Here is a 14,148-nt window from a genome sequence, read left to right on the forward strand (position 1 = left end):
GAGGAAACAGGATTTAGTTTAGGGCATAAGTACCCCATTTGGTGGTTGCCCTTTACTTCCAGAATCTTCTGTGGTTTGATACCTGTCCACAATGGGTCCTGCCCCTGAGGCAGTTCTGGGCAGCTCTACCTACAGTGGTTCTCAGCTCTCAGTTTGGACAGCCAACCGTGTTTCTGTGAGGCAGGCCACACTCCCTGGAGGCCAGAAAGGAGGCTGACAAGCTGAGGAAGCATGTACAGCAGCAAGGTCCTCACTGACACACATATTGACACCACCCTATAGGAGAAGGTATGGTTGTCCCCATCATGGATGGAGGACTGAGGTTCAGACAAGCTCCCTCTTCACTTGCAGTAACAATAGCTGTAGGTAGTGGAGCTGAACTGCAAACTTGGAAACCTCTGTCCCTCTGCCAACATTCTCTGTGACACAAGAAGAGCTCTGACCCTGCTAGGAGCTACAAGAGGCCTAAAGCCTGCATCCTCTCTCTCCAGAATGTGCAGCCCACCAATCTACTGGGGAGGCAAAGCCAGCATGTACACAAACCCCCATAGCCTCAACTTGTTTTTACACCTTCATGTAAATTACAGAGTGGGTTGTTATTCAAAGTACATTTTACATCTTCACAGACTGACGTTGAGTATTGAGAGTAGAAGCTAGTGCAGAGCTCCAGAAGCCCTGATGGGATGGGCATGGATGGGTCACCTAGTCTCAGTGTGTGGAGGACTCTGGGGCAGTGTTCCAGAAGACCTGATGTGATAGAAATGGGCCCCTTAGTCTCTCAGTTTGTAGAGGACTCTGGGACAGTGTTCCAGAAGCCCTGATGGGATTGGCATGGATGGGCCACCTAGTTTCTCAGTGTGTGGAGGACTCTGGGGCAGCGTTCCAGAAACCCTGATGGGATAGTTATGGGCCCCCTAATTTCTCAGTGTGTAGAGGACTCTGGGGTAGCATTCCAGAAGCCCTGATGTGATGGGAAAGGACCCCTTAGTTTTTCAGTGTGCAGAACACTCTGGGGCAGCATTCCAGAAGCCCTGATGGTATGGGCATGAGCCCCCAGTTTCTCAGTGTGTAGAGGAATCTGGGGTAGTGTTTCAGAAGCCCTGATGGGATAAGCCATGGGCCCCTACTTTTTCAGTGTGTAGAAGACTCTGGGGCAGTGTCCCGAATCGTGATGATATGGGTATTAGCCCCCTAGTTTCTCATTTGTAAAGGGCTCTGGGGCAGCATTCCAGAAGCCCTGATGGGATGGACATGGGCCTTCCAGTTTCTCAGTATGTAGAGGACTCTGAAGCAGCGTTCCAGAAATCCTGATGGGATAGGCATGGGCCCCATAGTTTCTCAGTGTGTAGAGGCTTCTGGGGCAGAGTTCCAGAAGCCCTGAAGGGATAGGAATGGGCCCCATAGTTTCTCAGTGTGCAGAGGACTCTGAGGCAGTGTTCCAGAAGCCCTTGTGAGATAAGCATGTGCCCCCCAGTTTCTCAGTGTGTAGAGAACTCTGGGGCAGTGTTCCAGAATTGTGATGGAATGGTCATGGACCCCCTACTTTCTCAATGTGTAGAGGAGTCTGGGGCAGCTTGGGTGGTGGCAGGAATGCTGGTTGGCAGGGGAGTTGGTGCAGTGACAGTTTGCCACCTGTTACTGAAGTGGTTTTAATATTCCACCATGGAGTCTGCAACACCGGTGTATGCTGGGATGTTCCTGCTGAATATCATCCCTGTGCATAGTCACTCTTGCACACTCACTCATGCTCACACACCATTGCACATATTCCCATATATATACATTCATGAGCCCTCACAGGAATTCACAACTCACCACACACTGACACATAGTCACATGCTGTCAGTCCCACTCAAAGATGTGGCCGTACACTGACACACTTGTAGGTACCTGAACACACAGACACAAATGCCCATGGGGTCACCCTCACTCATGTGATGGCCAACCGCTGTTCTTGTGTCCCAGTAGCTTCTTCCAGGACTCTGCTGCATTACAGCAGGGACATCTGGCCACAGCCTTGAGACCTGAGGGAGACAGTCTGATGCTGGTGCTTGGAAGGATGTGCGTCTTCCTCAGAAAAGAATACAGCTATGTATTTCAAATAAAGAAATCCCCTGAAAGGTGGTGTGGCACAGGAAAAAGAACACCTACCTGCTTTGAAGCCTAAGAAACATGGTTTCAAATCTCTTACTCCCTTTTTCACTGAGTAACCTTGACCAACTTAACTTTTCTAAGCTATAAAATGAGAACCACTAAAACTTCCAGGCATGAGTTAAAAATTCAAGCAGACAGGCAGTGGTGATCTGCCCTTCCCTCTCCTCTTCTTCCACAGCCCCCCTGGGAAAGTGAAGACCTCTTTCAACTGCCAGCTTCTATGCTTCAGGGGACCCCAGGTGGTGATGGATCTCCACAGCTAGGCTCCAGCTCTAGACACTGGGAATCTTAAGTGGGAGCCCTGCCCATGGGTGTGGCCCAGTGTGGCCTACTCTACCTTCTTCTGCGTGTGTGTGCATGTGTCTTGGCTGTCTGGAATTCCTGGGGGAATCACAGATGTCTGGCACTGAAGATACAGCAGGCTTGGCCTGTGTCCCAGTCTGCTGAAACTCCTCCTGGGCCACTGTGGTGCCATCTGGCACTGTGTGTGTGTGTGTGTGTGTGTGTGTGTGTGTGTGTGAAGGGCTAGTGTCATCTGGAGGTGCTGCCCAGGAGCAGAGAGTAGTCATTGTTGACATCTGACTCCCGGCTTCTGGCATCTAGTCCTCTCTTCTAGAATATTTATGCCAGCTATCAGGTACCAGACTGACTGATTCCATCTCCTTTTTTGGTAACATTAAAAGATAACCATACTTTCTTTCCTCAGCCTTTCAGGCAGCCTTCAGCTTGAATGTCCTCAGGCCCCAAGGGCTGATGGGACAATGGGGTTCACCTTCAGTGGGCTTTAGGAGGCACTGTAACTTCAAATAAAAAGCACTGGACAGTCATGAGACCTGAGTTATTATCTTCATTCTGTCATTGCCCCCCTGTGTGACCCTGGGCAAATTATTTCCTTTTTCTGGGCCTCAGTTTTCCTCACCTACACAAGGTCACATCAGGCTTGCTGGATTCTTCCTCAGCTTCCTTCCCACTCTGACTCACTAGAAGGTGACTGACTCACTCTAATCTTTATATAATCTCCCCATCCCTTAAGTAGTCACAGTCACGGAAAACCCTTGGAAGTAGGGATGGGGTGTGGCTTTGCCATGGAGGCACAGAGCAAGCTTCACTGAAATCCACATCTATATTCTAAGGTCTCTCAGCCTTAGGACTAACCTGCCTCCCTCCAGGGAGCCAACTGCTGTCAGTTTTAGATTTATATATATGTATACCCATATATGCATATACATATATATTTAAAAGGAGTGAGTTACTTCTAAAAGTAAGGCACTATGCTAAGATTTTAACACTCTTACCCTATTATTCTTCATTACTGCCATAAAAAATAATGAGGAAAATCAGACCCAAGGAAGTAATAAACTTTGCCCAAGATTACATAGCTGGTGGCTGAAGAGCTGTCTTTCATCCAAACCCATCTTATTGACTTATTCTATTCCCCCCTTGATGGGCTAGAAACTAACAGGGCAAGCAGGTTCTGAGCTATTCCCATCTGCATTTCACAGGGTATGTGTTGGGAGAGAAGTGTGGGTGACATCTCATAGGGTATTTGCTTAGCCACTACTTCTGGCCTCCATGGAACTTACCAGGAGCCCTTTCTATTGTTTATGATGGCCTTAAGGAAATAAACAGTAACTGGCAAGACAGATGTGCATGGAGCTAGAGCCTCTCTGTTGGAAGAGAGAGAGAGATTAGCTTGTGTTTAAGACTGATTGACAGCTGTCAGCCACAAGTTCAAGTCTTCACTGAACATTCTTATTCTATTCATTACATGAGACTGGGTTCTGGTAGTGGCTTGTGCCTTGTGCCTTGACTCCCTGCAGACAAAGCACTCATTTGTGTGTCTGTGTGTGTGCACGCGTGTGCATGCACACACACAGGCATACATGCTATTCTCTTTGTGGACAGGCAGAAGAGTGCTAACAGTTACCACAATCTTAATAAGGTTTCCTATTTGTCTCCCTTCATGTCTTGTATTATGAGGCCCCCCTGTGAGAAGAGTTGTAAAATCAGAATCTTGGTTACAAAGATGCTCATTCTGATACTCCTTAGAATAGATAGGGGTTGAGAGACCTGGGAAGATGGTGACGTAGGAGGACGCTGGACTCACCTCATCCTGCTGATCACTTAGATCCCATCCACATATGCCTAAACAACCCAGAAAACCGCCAGAAGACTAGCAGAACAGACTCTCTGGAGCCAAGCATAGACAAGAGGCCCACAGAAGAGGGTAGGAAGGGCAGAGAGGTGGTGCATGCTACATGGACTGGTGGGAGGGAAATGGGGTGGTGGAGGGGCAGCCCGCCGGAAAGGCAGAGCCCCTTGCAAAAGCAGAGGGGCTGGACTCCATGAGTTCTGACAGCCAGCAGGACTTAACATCTGGAATGTTAAAAGTCAACAGCTCTGCTCTTAGAGAGCGGGGAGGGTGAGAGGATGCTGGGAGGGAGAGTTGTTGAGCCCCAGAAGACAGAGCTCAACTCAGAGGGGGAACAAAGGTGCTGGCAAGCGCCATCTTCCTTTCCCGTCCCCCAGCCGAAATTCTAAAGGGAACTGGTTCCTGTCACCGAACTTGCTTGCACCACACAAACACCCAACGCTGTGCTTCTGTGGATCCATCCCTCTAACAGATCTGCCTCCCTCCCAGTGCTGCAGGGCCCCTCCCGCAGGGGACCACCGAAGACAAAGCAAGTTAAGCCTGCCCCTCCTGCCCCTGTGCGACTTGTAGATCCACCTCGGCTAATATGCCAGATCCCATCAAAGCAACATCACAAGCCTGGCAAGTAGCCCAGACAGGGGCCACACCACTCCACAGTGAGTCCTGCCCCTGGGAGAGGGGAAGATAAGGTACACACCAGTCTGACTGTGGCCCCAGCAGTGGGCTGGGGGCAGACATCGGGTCTAACTGCAGCCCCGCCCACCAACACAAGTTACTCCAGACAGCACATGGGAAGTGCCCTGCAGTTTGAAGCCACCACAGAGACTACCCAAGATAACGAAGCAGAAGAATTCTCCTCAAAAGAAAATCCATGAAGTAGCAACAGCTAACCAAGTTATGAAAAACGATTTAAGCAATATAACAGAATAAGAATTTAGAATAACAGTCATAACATTAATCACTGGGCTTGAAAAAAACATAGAGGACAGCAGAGAATCTATTGCTACAGAGATCTAGGGACTAAGAAATAGTCATGAGGACCTAAAAAATGCTATGAATGAGGTGCAAAATAAAATGGATGTGGCCATAGCATGGATTGAAGAGGCAGAGGAGATAATAGGTGAATTAGAAGATAAAATTATGGAAAAAGAGGAAGTTGAGAAAAAGAGATTAAAAAAAATCCAGGAGTATGAGGGGAGAATTAGAGAAGTGATGCAGTCAAACAGAACAATATCCATATAATAGGAATTCCAGAAGAAGAAGAGAAAGGGGCTGAAGGTGTACTTGAACAAATCATAGCTGAGAACTTCCCTGATATGGGGAAGGAAAAAGGCATTGAAATCCAAGAGGCACAGAGAACTCCATTCAGACATGACTTGAATCAATCTTTGGCATGACATAGCATAGTGAAACTGGCAAAATACAAGGATAAAGAGAAAATTCTGAAAGCAGCTAGGGATAAACAGGTTCTAACTTACAAAGGTAGACATATAAGAGTAGTGGCAGACCTATCTACTGAAACTGGCAGGCCAGAAAGGAATGGCAGGAAATCTTTAATGTGATGAACAGAAAAAAATATGCAGCTGAGAATCCTTTATCCAGAAAGTCTGTCATTCAGAATAGAAGGAGAGATAAAGGTTTTTCCAAACACACAAAAACTGAAGGAATTCATCACCACTAAACCAGCCCTACAAGAGATCCTAAGGGGGCTTCTGTGAGTGAAATGTTGCAAGGACCACAAAGTACCAGAGACATCATTACAAGCATGAAACCTACAGACATCACAATGACTCTAAACTGATATCTTTAATGATAACACTGAGTATAAATGGACTAAATGCTCCAACCAAAAGACATAGGGTATCAGAATGGATTAAAAAAAAAAAAAACAAGACCCATCTATTTTCTGTCTACAAGAGACTCATTTTAGACCTGAGGACACCTTCAGATTGAAAGTGAGGGGATGGAGAACTATCTATCATGCTACTGGAAGTCAAAAGAAAGCTGGAGTAGCCATACTTATATTAGACAAACTAGACTTTAAATTAAAGGCTGTAACAAGAGATGAAGAAGGGCATTATATAATAATTACAGGGTCTATCCATCAAGAAGAACTAACAATTATAAATGTCTATGCATTGAATACGGGAGCCCCCAAATATATAAAACAATTACTCACAAACATAAGCAACCTTATTGACAAGAATGTGGTAACTGCAGGGGACTTTAACACCCCACTCACAGCAATGGATAGATCATCTAGACACACGGTCAATAAAGAAACAAGGGCCCTGAATGATACATTGGATCAGATGGACTTGACAGATATATTTAGAACTCTGCCACCTAAAGCAACAGATATACTTTCTTCTCGAGTTCACATGGAACATTCTCCAAGATAGATCACATACTGGGTCACAAAACAGCCCTTCCTAAGTATACAAGAATTGAGATCATACCGTGCACACTTTCAGACCACAAAGCTATGAAACTTGAAATCAACCACAGGAAAAAGTCTGGAAAACCTCCAAAAGCATGGAGGTTAAAGAACACCCTAGTAAAGAATGGTTGGGTCAACCAGGCAATTAGAGAAGAAATTAAGAACTATATGGAAACAAATGAAAATGAAAATACAACAATCCAAACGCTTTGGGATGCAGCGAAGGCAGTCCTGAGAGGAAAATACATTGCAATCCAGGCCTATCTCAAGAAATAAGAAAAATCCGAAATACAAATCTAACAACACACCTCAAGGAAATAGAAGCAGAACAGCAAAGACAGCCTAAACCCAGCAGAAGAGAAATAATAAAGAGCATAGCAGAAATAAACAATATAGAATCTAAAAAAAAAAACAAAACTGTAGAGATCAATGAAAGCAAGAGTTGGTTTTTTGAAAAAATAAACAAAATTGATAAACCTGTAGCCAGGCTTCTCAAAAAGAAAAGGGAGAGGACCCAAATAGATAAAACCATGAATGAAAATGGAATTATTACAACCAATCCCTCAGAAATACAAACAATTATCAGGGAATACTATGAAAAATTATATGCCAACAAACTGGACAACCTGGAAGAAATGGACAAATTCCTAATCACCCACACACTTCCAAAACTCAAACAGGAAGAAATAGAAAACTTGAACAGACCCATAACCAGAGAAGAAATTGAATCAATTATCAAAAATCTCCCAACAAATAAGAGTCCAGGACCAGATGGCTTCTCTGGAGAATTCTACCAGACATTTAAAGCAGAGATAATACCTATCCTTCTCAAGCTATTCCAAAAAATAGAAAGGGAAGGAAAACTTCCAGACTCATTCTATGAAGCCAGCATTACTTTGATTCCTAAACCAGTCAGAGACCCATCCACAAAAGAGAACTAGAAGCCAATATCCCTGATGAATATGGATGCAAAAATTCTCAATAAGATACTAGAAAACCGAATTCAACAGCATACAAAAAGAATTATTCCCCATGATCAAGTGGGATTCATTCCTGGGCTGCAGGGCTGGTTCAACATTCACAAATCAATCAATGTGATACAACACATTAATAAAAGAAAAGATAAGAACCATATGATCCTGTCAATTGATGCAGAACAAGCATTTGACAAAATTCAGCATCCTTTCTGAATAAAAACCTCGAGAAAGTCGGGATAGAAGGAACATTCTTAAACATCATAAAAGCCATTTATGAATAGCCCACGGCTAATATCATCCTCAATGGGGAAAAACTGAGAGCTTTCCCCCTTAACCAGGAACACGACAGGGATGTCCACTCTCACTGCTGTTGTTTAACATAGTGTTGGAAGTGCTAGCATCAGCAATCAGACAACAAAAGGAAATCAAAGGCATCAAAATTGGCAAAGATGAAGTTAAGCTTTCACTTTTTGCAGATGACATGATATTATACATGGAAAGCCTGATAGACTCCACCAAAAGTCTGCTAGAACTGATACATGAATTCAGCAAACTCGCAGGACACAAAATCAATGTACAGAAATCAGTTGCATTCTTATACACTATAATGAAGCAACAGAAAGACAAATAAAGAACCTGATCCCATTCACAATTGCTCCAAGAAGCATCAAATACCTAGGAATAAACCTAACCAAAGATGTAAAAGATCTGTGTGGTGAAAACTATGGAAATCTTATGAAGAAAATTGAAGAAGATATAAAGAAATGGAAAAACATTCCATGCTCATGGATTGGAAGAATAAATATTGTTAAAATGTCCATACTACTCAAAGCTATCTACACATTCAATGCAATCCCAATAAAAATTGCACCAGCATTCTTCTTGAAGATAGAACAAGGAATCCTAAAATTTGTATGGAACCACAAAGCACCCCGAGTAGCCAAAGTAATATTGAAGACCAAAGCAGGAGGCATCGCAATCCCAGACTTTAGCTTCTACTACAAATCTGTAACATCAAGACAGCATGGTAATGGCACAAAAACAGATACATAGACCAATGGAATAGAACAGAAACCCCAGAAGTAGACCCACAAAAGTATGGCCAACTAATCTTTGACAAAGCAGGAAAGAATATCCAATGGAATAAAGACAGTCTCTTTAACAAATGGTGCTGGAGAACTGGACAGCAACATGCAGAAGAATGAAACTAGACCACTTTCTTCTACCATTCACAAAAATAAACTGAAAATGGATGAAGGACCTGAATGTGAGACAGGAAACCATCAAAACTCTAGAGGAGAAAGCAGGAAAAACCTCTCTGACCTCAGCCACAGCAATTTCTTACTTGACACATCCCCAAAGGCAAGGGAATTAAAAGCAAAAATGAACTATTGGGACCTCATCAAGATAAAAAGCTTCTGGGGGCGCCTGGGTGGCGCAGTCAGTTAAGCGTCCGACTTCAGCCAGGTCACGATCTCGCGGTCCGTGAGTTCGAGCCCCGCGTCGGGCTCTGGGCTGATGGCTCAGAGCCTGAAGCCTGTTTCCGATTCTGTGCCTCCCTCTCTCTCTTCCCCTCCCCGTTCATGCTCTGTCTCTCTCTGTCCCAAAAATAAATAAACGTTGAAAAAAAATTAAAAAAAAAAAAAGATAAAAAGCTTCTGCACAGCAAAGCAAACAATCAACAAAACTAAAAGGCAACCAACAGAATGGGAAAAGATATTTACAAATGACATATCGGACAAAAGGCTAGTATCCAAAATCTATAAAGAGTTCACCAAAGTCCACACCCGAAAAACAAAGAATCCAGTGAAGAAATGGGCAGAATACATGAATAGACACTTCTCTAAAGATTACATTTAGATGGCCAGCAGGCACATGAGAAGATGCTCAACGTCACTCCTCATCAGGGAAATACAAATCAAAACCACACTCAGATATCACCTCACGCCAGTCAGAGTGGCCAAAATGAACAAATCAGGAGCCTATAGATGCTGGAGAGGATGTGGAGAAACGGGAGCCCTCTTGCACTGTTGGTGGGAATGCAAATTGGTGCAGCCGCTCTGGAAAGCAGTGTGGAGGTTCCTCAGAAAATTAAAAATATACCTACCCTATGACCCAGCAATAGCACTGCTAGGAATTTACCCAAGGGATACAGGAGTACTGATGCATAGGGGCACTTGTGCCCCAATGTTTATACCAGCACTCTCAACAATAGCCAAATTGTGGAAAGAGCCTAAATGTCCATCAACTGATGAATGGGTAAAGAAATTGTGGTTTATATACACAATGGAATACTACGTGGCAATGAGAAATAATGAAATATTGCCTTTTGTAGCAATGTGGATGGAACTGGAGAGTGTTATGCTAAGTGAAATAGGTCATACAGAGAAAGACAAATACCATATGTTTTCACTCCTGTGTGGATCCTGAGAAACTTAACAGAAGTCCATGGGGGAGGGGAAGAAGAAAAGAAAAAAAAAAAAAAAGAGGTTAGAGAGGGAGAGAGCCAAAGCCTAAGAGACTCTTAAAAACTGAGAACAAACTGAGGGTTGATGGGGGGTGGGAGGGCGGGGAGTGTGGGTGATGGGTATTGAGGAGGGCACATGTTTGGATGAGCACTGGGTGTTGTATGGAAACCAATTTGACAACAAATTTCATATTAAAAAAAAAAGAATAGATGGGGGTGGTTAATAGAATAGCGATGGCTTTGCTGTCCCAGGGGGGCTGGCAGCCTGTGGTTGCAGGGCAGATGGCAAGAAAAGAGGAAAGTAATAGAGACAGGATCAGACAGCAAGGACAGTGGCCATGTAAAGAGGTGAGCAAGGCCAGGCATGCACTCAGGACACGGCCAGGTGCCAACAACAGAGTACAAGCAGCTCAGACTCAGACTAACTTAAGTTCCTCCTGCCTCCAAAATGGGCCAAGAGGGGCTGTTTTCCCTAGGTCTGGGGGCCAGAAAAAGTTTTTAGCAGGCAGAAGAGTGGGAGATAAGTAGTAATTAAAGCCCACTCTGTGAGAAATCTCCACCCCCTGAAATTAGAGACGGTCTTGAAAGGTCACCGGTGGGAATAACCCCCGAGACAAAGTGTAGAGACCCTCATCCCAACTCTCGCATCTCAAGATTCATCTTCCATTTGTGGATCCTTTGCCAATTGTGGCTTTCTCTTTTACTAAAGTGAAGCCAGAGCAGTGTTTAAACAGGACTGTGCTAACAGCTCTGTTATAACCAAAGGTGAATGAGCACACACCAGGGTGGCATGTCATGAGATCATCTGGTCGTTTATGCTGGTCCACTCATTCTCACCATGAGTCCCACTACAAGAGAGCCTCCCTGGTCAGCTCCTGGCCTGCCTCTGTGTGCAGAGGCTCCCACAGCCTCACCAGCCAGGAGCACATTCCAGCACACTAAAGCTTTCCACAAATTAGGCCTGAGCTTCACAATGTCTCCCCTGCTCTTCCAGTGACAGTGGTTTGTTAGAGCAGTGATCGTTTTTTTTATTCCTTTTATGTTTACTTATATATTTTGAGAGAGAGAGCACACGTGTGTGCATGCATGAGTCGGGGAGGAGCAGAAAGAGAGAGAGAGGGAGAGAATCCCAAGCCAGCTCCATGCTGTCAGGACAGAGCCTGATGAGGAACTCGATCTCGCAAACTATGAGATCCTGACCTGAGCTGAGATCAAGAGTTGGATGCTTAACAGACTGAGCCACCCAGGGACCCCCAGAGCATTGATTCTAAAAAGGGAAAAGATGACAGAGGTCTATGCTTAGATACCACCTTGTCCAAAAGCTTTTGGTGAACCCCCAACGGAGGCTGAAATGTCCTACAGCTTTCCTAGCCTGCTGCACTAGGGGCCTGGAGACTGTCACGCTCTCTTGTGATCACCTGGTGACTTGTTTTCCTCACCACCCACTGCCTTTTTGTTCACTATACACGGGGTTTGGCACTAATAAGTCCCCCATAAACTTATACTATACTGCTGTTCAAAGCACTGTGTCTGTGTCTGGTCAGCAAACTCTCATGCTATAGTCTGCTGACTGCCTGAGAGAACAGCATAGTGTGGCCTGGATGGCCGAAGTCCTGCCTGTCCACATGTCCTGCGCCAGATGGGTAAAGAGGCATGGGAACACATAGTTTGGGGGGAGGCAGTGTGATGCAGTGCAGAGCTCAGTCTTAGATCCAGACTGATGGAGGCTTGGGCTCTGGTCAGACAATTTACCAGCTACATGACTTAGGATGAGTTACTTAACCTCTGTGGGTTTCAGTCTCCTCGCCAGCCACACAGGGGTGGTGCTTCTCCTCCTGCAGGGATTGGGGGCAACAAGGTAGAGAGTCTTACATTTTATGTAGTAGTTGTTGAGTAAATGGAAGCTTTCCCAGAGAGAGTTTCTCTTACTCTCCATTCAAGTTGGCCTTCCTGAATCTCACTAAGTCCTTCCCCATTTCCCATGCAATGACTCAAGTCAGTCTGTCTTCATTGAACCCCACCATGATCTTAAGCCAGCAAGGGAACTTTGGAAAGACAGACTCCAATGGGAGGTAGCTGATCCCTCTGGAGGGATCTCTCTGATCCCTCACCCTGACCCAGCTTGAGAGCCATTGGGATGAGAAGAGTCCCAGCTGAGGTCCTTAGATTTTCTGCCTGTAAAGTAAGAGGAATAACTAGGGCCTCCTCTGCATCTGAGGTCTCCTTGCCTCCCAACTGTACCAGCCTTGCAAAGGAGGAACTCTGTTGAAATTGGAAACAGTTGCACTGTCTTGGTGAGCCCAGGAGATGGCACTCTGTTCCAACTGCCTAGGGGCTCACTTCTGATGTGGTTTGGCACAAGGTCCTGTGGCCAGAGTGAGGAAAGAGATGGTTTATTTTGTTTCCCAACTGCAGACAGAAAGTCATTTGTAAGAAAATGTCAGTTGCCCACAAGCATATGGTTCTTGTTGTGCACTGTGTAAGCCCAGGCTGCCTCTCCATTTCCCTCCCTTTCCCTTCTTTTCTATCCCACCTCTGCAGTCACTTGTGCACACACACCTGCACATGGACATACACATACATGTGGGCACACAACGCACACACACACACACACACACACACACACACACACACTTGAGTCGTGGTCTTGGCTACCAGTTAGTATACACTGGACTTCAGCATTTGCTTTTCCTTCGGGCAGAGTGAAGCAGAAGCAGTAGTAGTAGGAGGAGGAGGAGTAGAATCTCCTTAAGTCATCTCTTGCATATCCCAGCGTATTGTTCAGGACAGGTCAAGTCATGCTTTAGTAACCAATGAGCCCCCAATCTTAGGGGCTCAAAACAACAAAGTTTTACCTCTTTCTCACCTTAGATGTCCATAGAGTGTCAGCCAGAGCCCTGCTGCACGTTAATTTGACTTTGGGATGCAGGCTGACAGAGCAGCCTCAATCTGGAACGTGGCCAGTCCTCATGGTATAAAGGCAAGACAGCATACTTAACTGTGGCTCCTAAAGTTTACACATTATGGGCAAAGCAAGTCTATGACCATAGCTCCAATCACCAATGGGCAGGGTTAAGATGCTCCCTGAGGGAGAGGGGCAGAGGCAGCAACATATTTATGAACACAGTACAGTCTACCTCATCCACGTAAAGTGAATCTTGAATAGGTACCCTTTGGAATCATTGATACCAGTGTTGTCTTCTTTTGAGCTGTGCATCCTAGAAAAGCCAACCAACCTTTATCAAGTTCTCCTATATGCAAAGGAGACTAAGGCTCTGAGTAAGAGGAAGGAACCAAGATGGAGAAAAAATAGGTTCCTGCTCTTAACAGACTCATGATCCAGCAAGCAAAAAAGCATGGCTGAAAACAAAGCTCATGGAAGGCATGTTTGACATGTGCCAGCAGAGGGGAGGAAAGGCACCAGGCAGGGCAAGCTCTGATGATGTAGAAAGATGGGGTTCTGCTGCATCAGACAGAGGGTGCTGGTGCCCTTCCCAGCCACACACTGGGAGAGCCCACATCTACATACACTGTGGACTGACCACATATTGTTTGTCTGGGCACACATTCATGGTGTACCTATTATGAATGAGGTACCATACTACTACATACAGGAGTTGAAGGAAAGTAGGGAATGTTCCTGTCCTCAAGGAGCTCACAGATAACACAGGACAGACCAGGGGATATTTTATCCCCAGACTGAAGAATCAGTATTAGGACAAGAGCTTTCTGTACAAACATGGACACCAAATGTGGCCAAGGTAACAGAATGAGAGCTGTTCAGGGAAGAAATGGACTAGGGCTGAAGTTCTAAGATTAGTCAGGCACAGATTAGGGACAGTCACTCCAGGCAGAGGGAGTGGCTTCTTGGCAGGAGAAGAATGAGAAAAATAGCACATTATTAAGAAAACAAACCATAAATAATTCATCAAGGCTTATGGCTGGGACAGTAGAGTAC

This window comes from Leopardus geoffroyi, chromosome C1 (assembly GCF_018350155.1).
Source record: "Leopardus geoffroyi isolate Oge1 chromosome C1, O.geoffroyi_Oge1_pat1.0, whole genome shotgun sequence".
NCBI lineage: Eukaryota > Metazoa > Chordata > Mammalia > Carnivora > Felidae > Leopardus > Leopardus geoffroyi.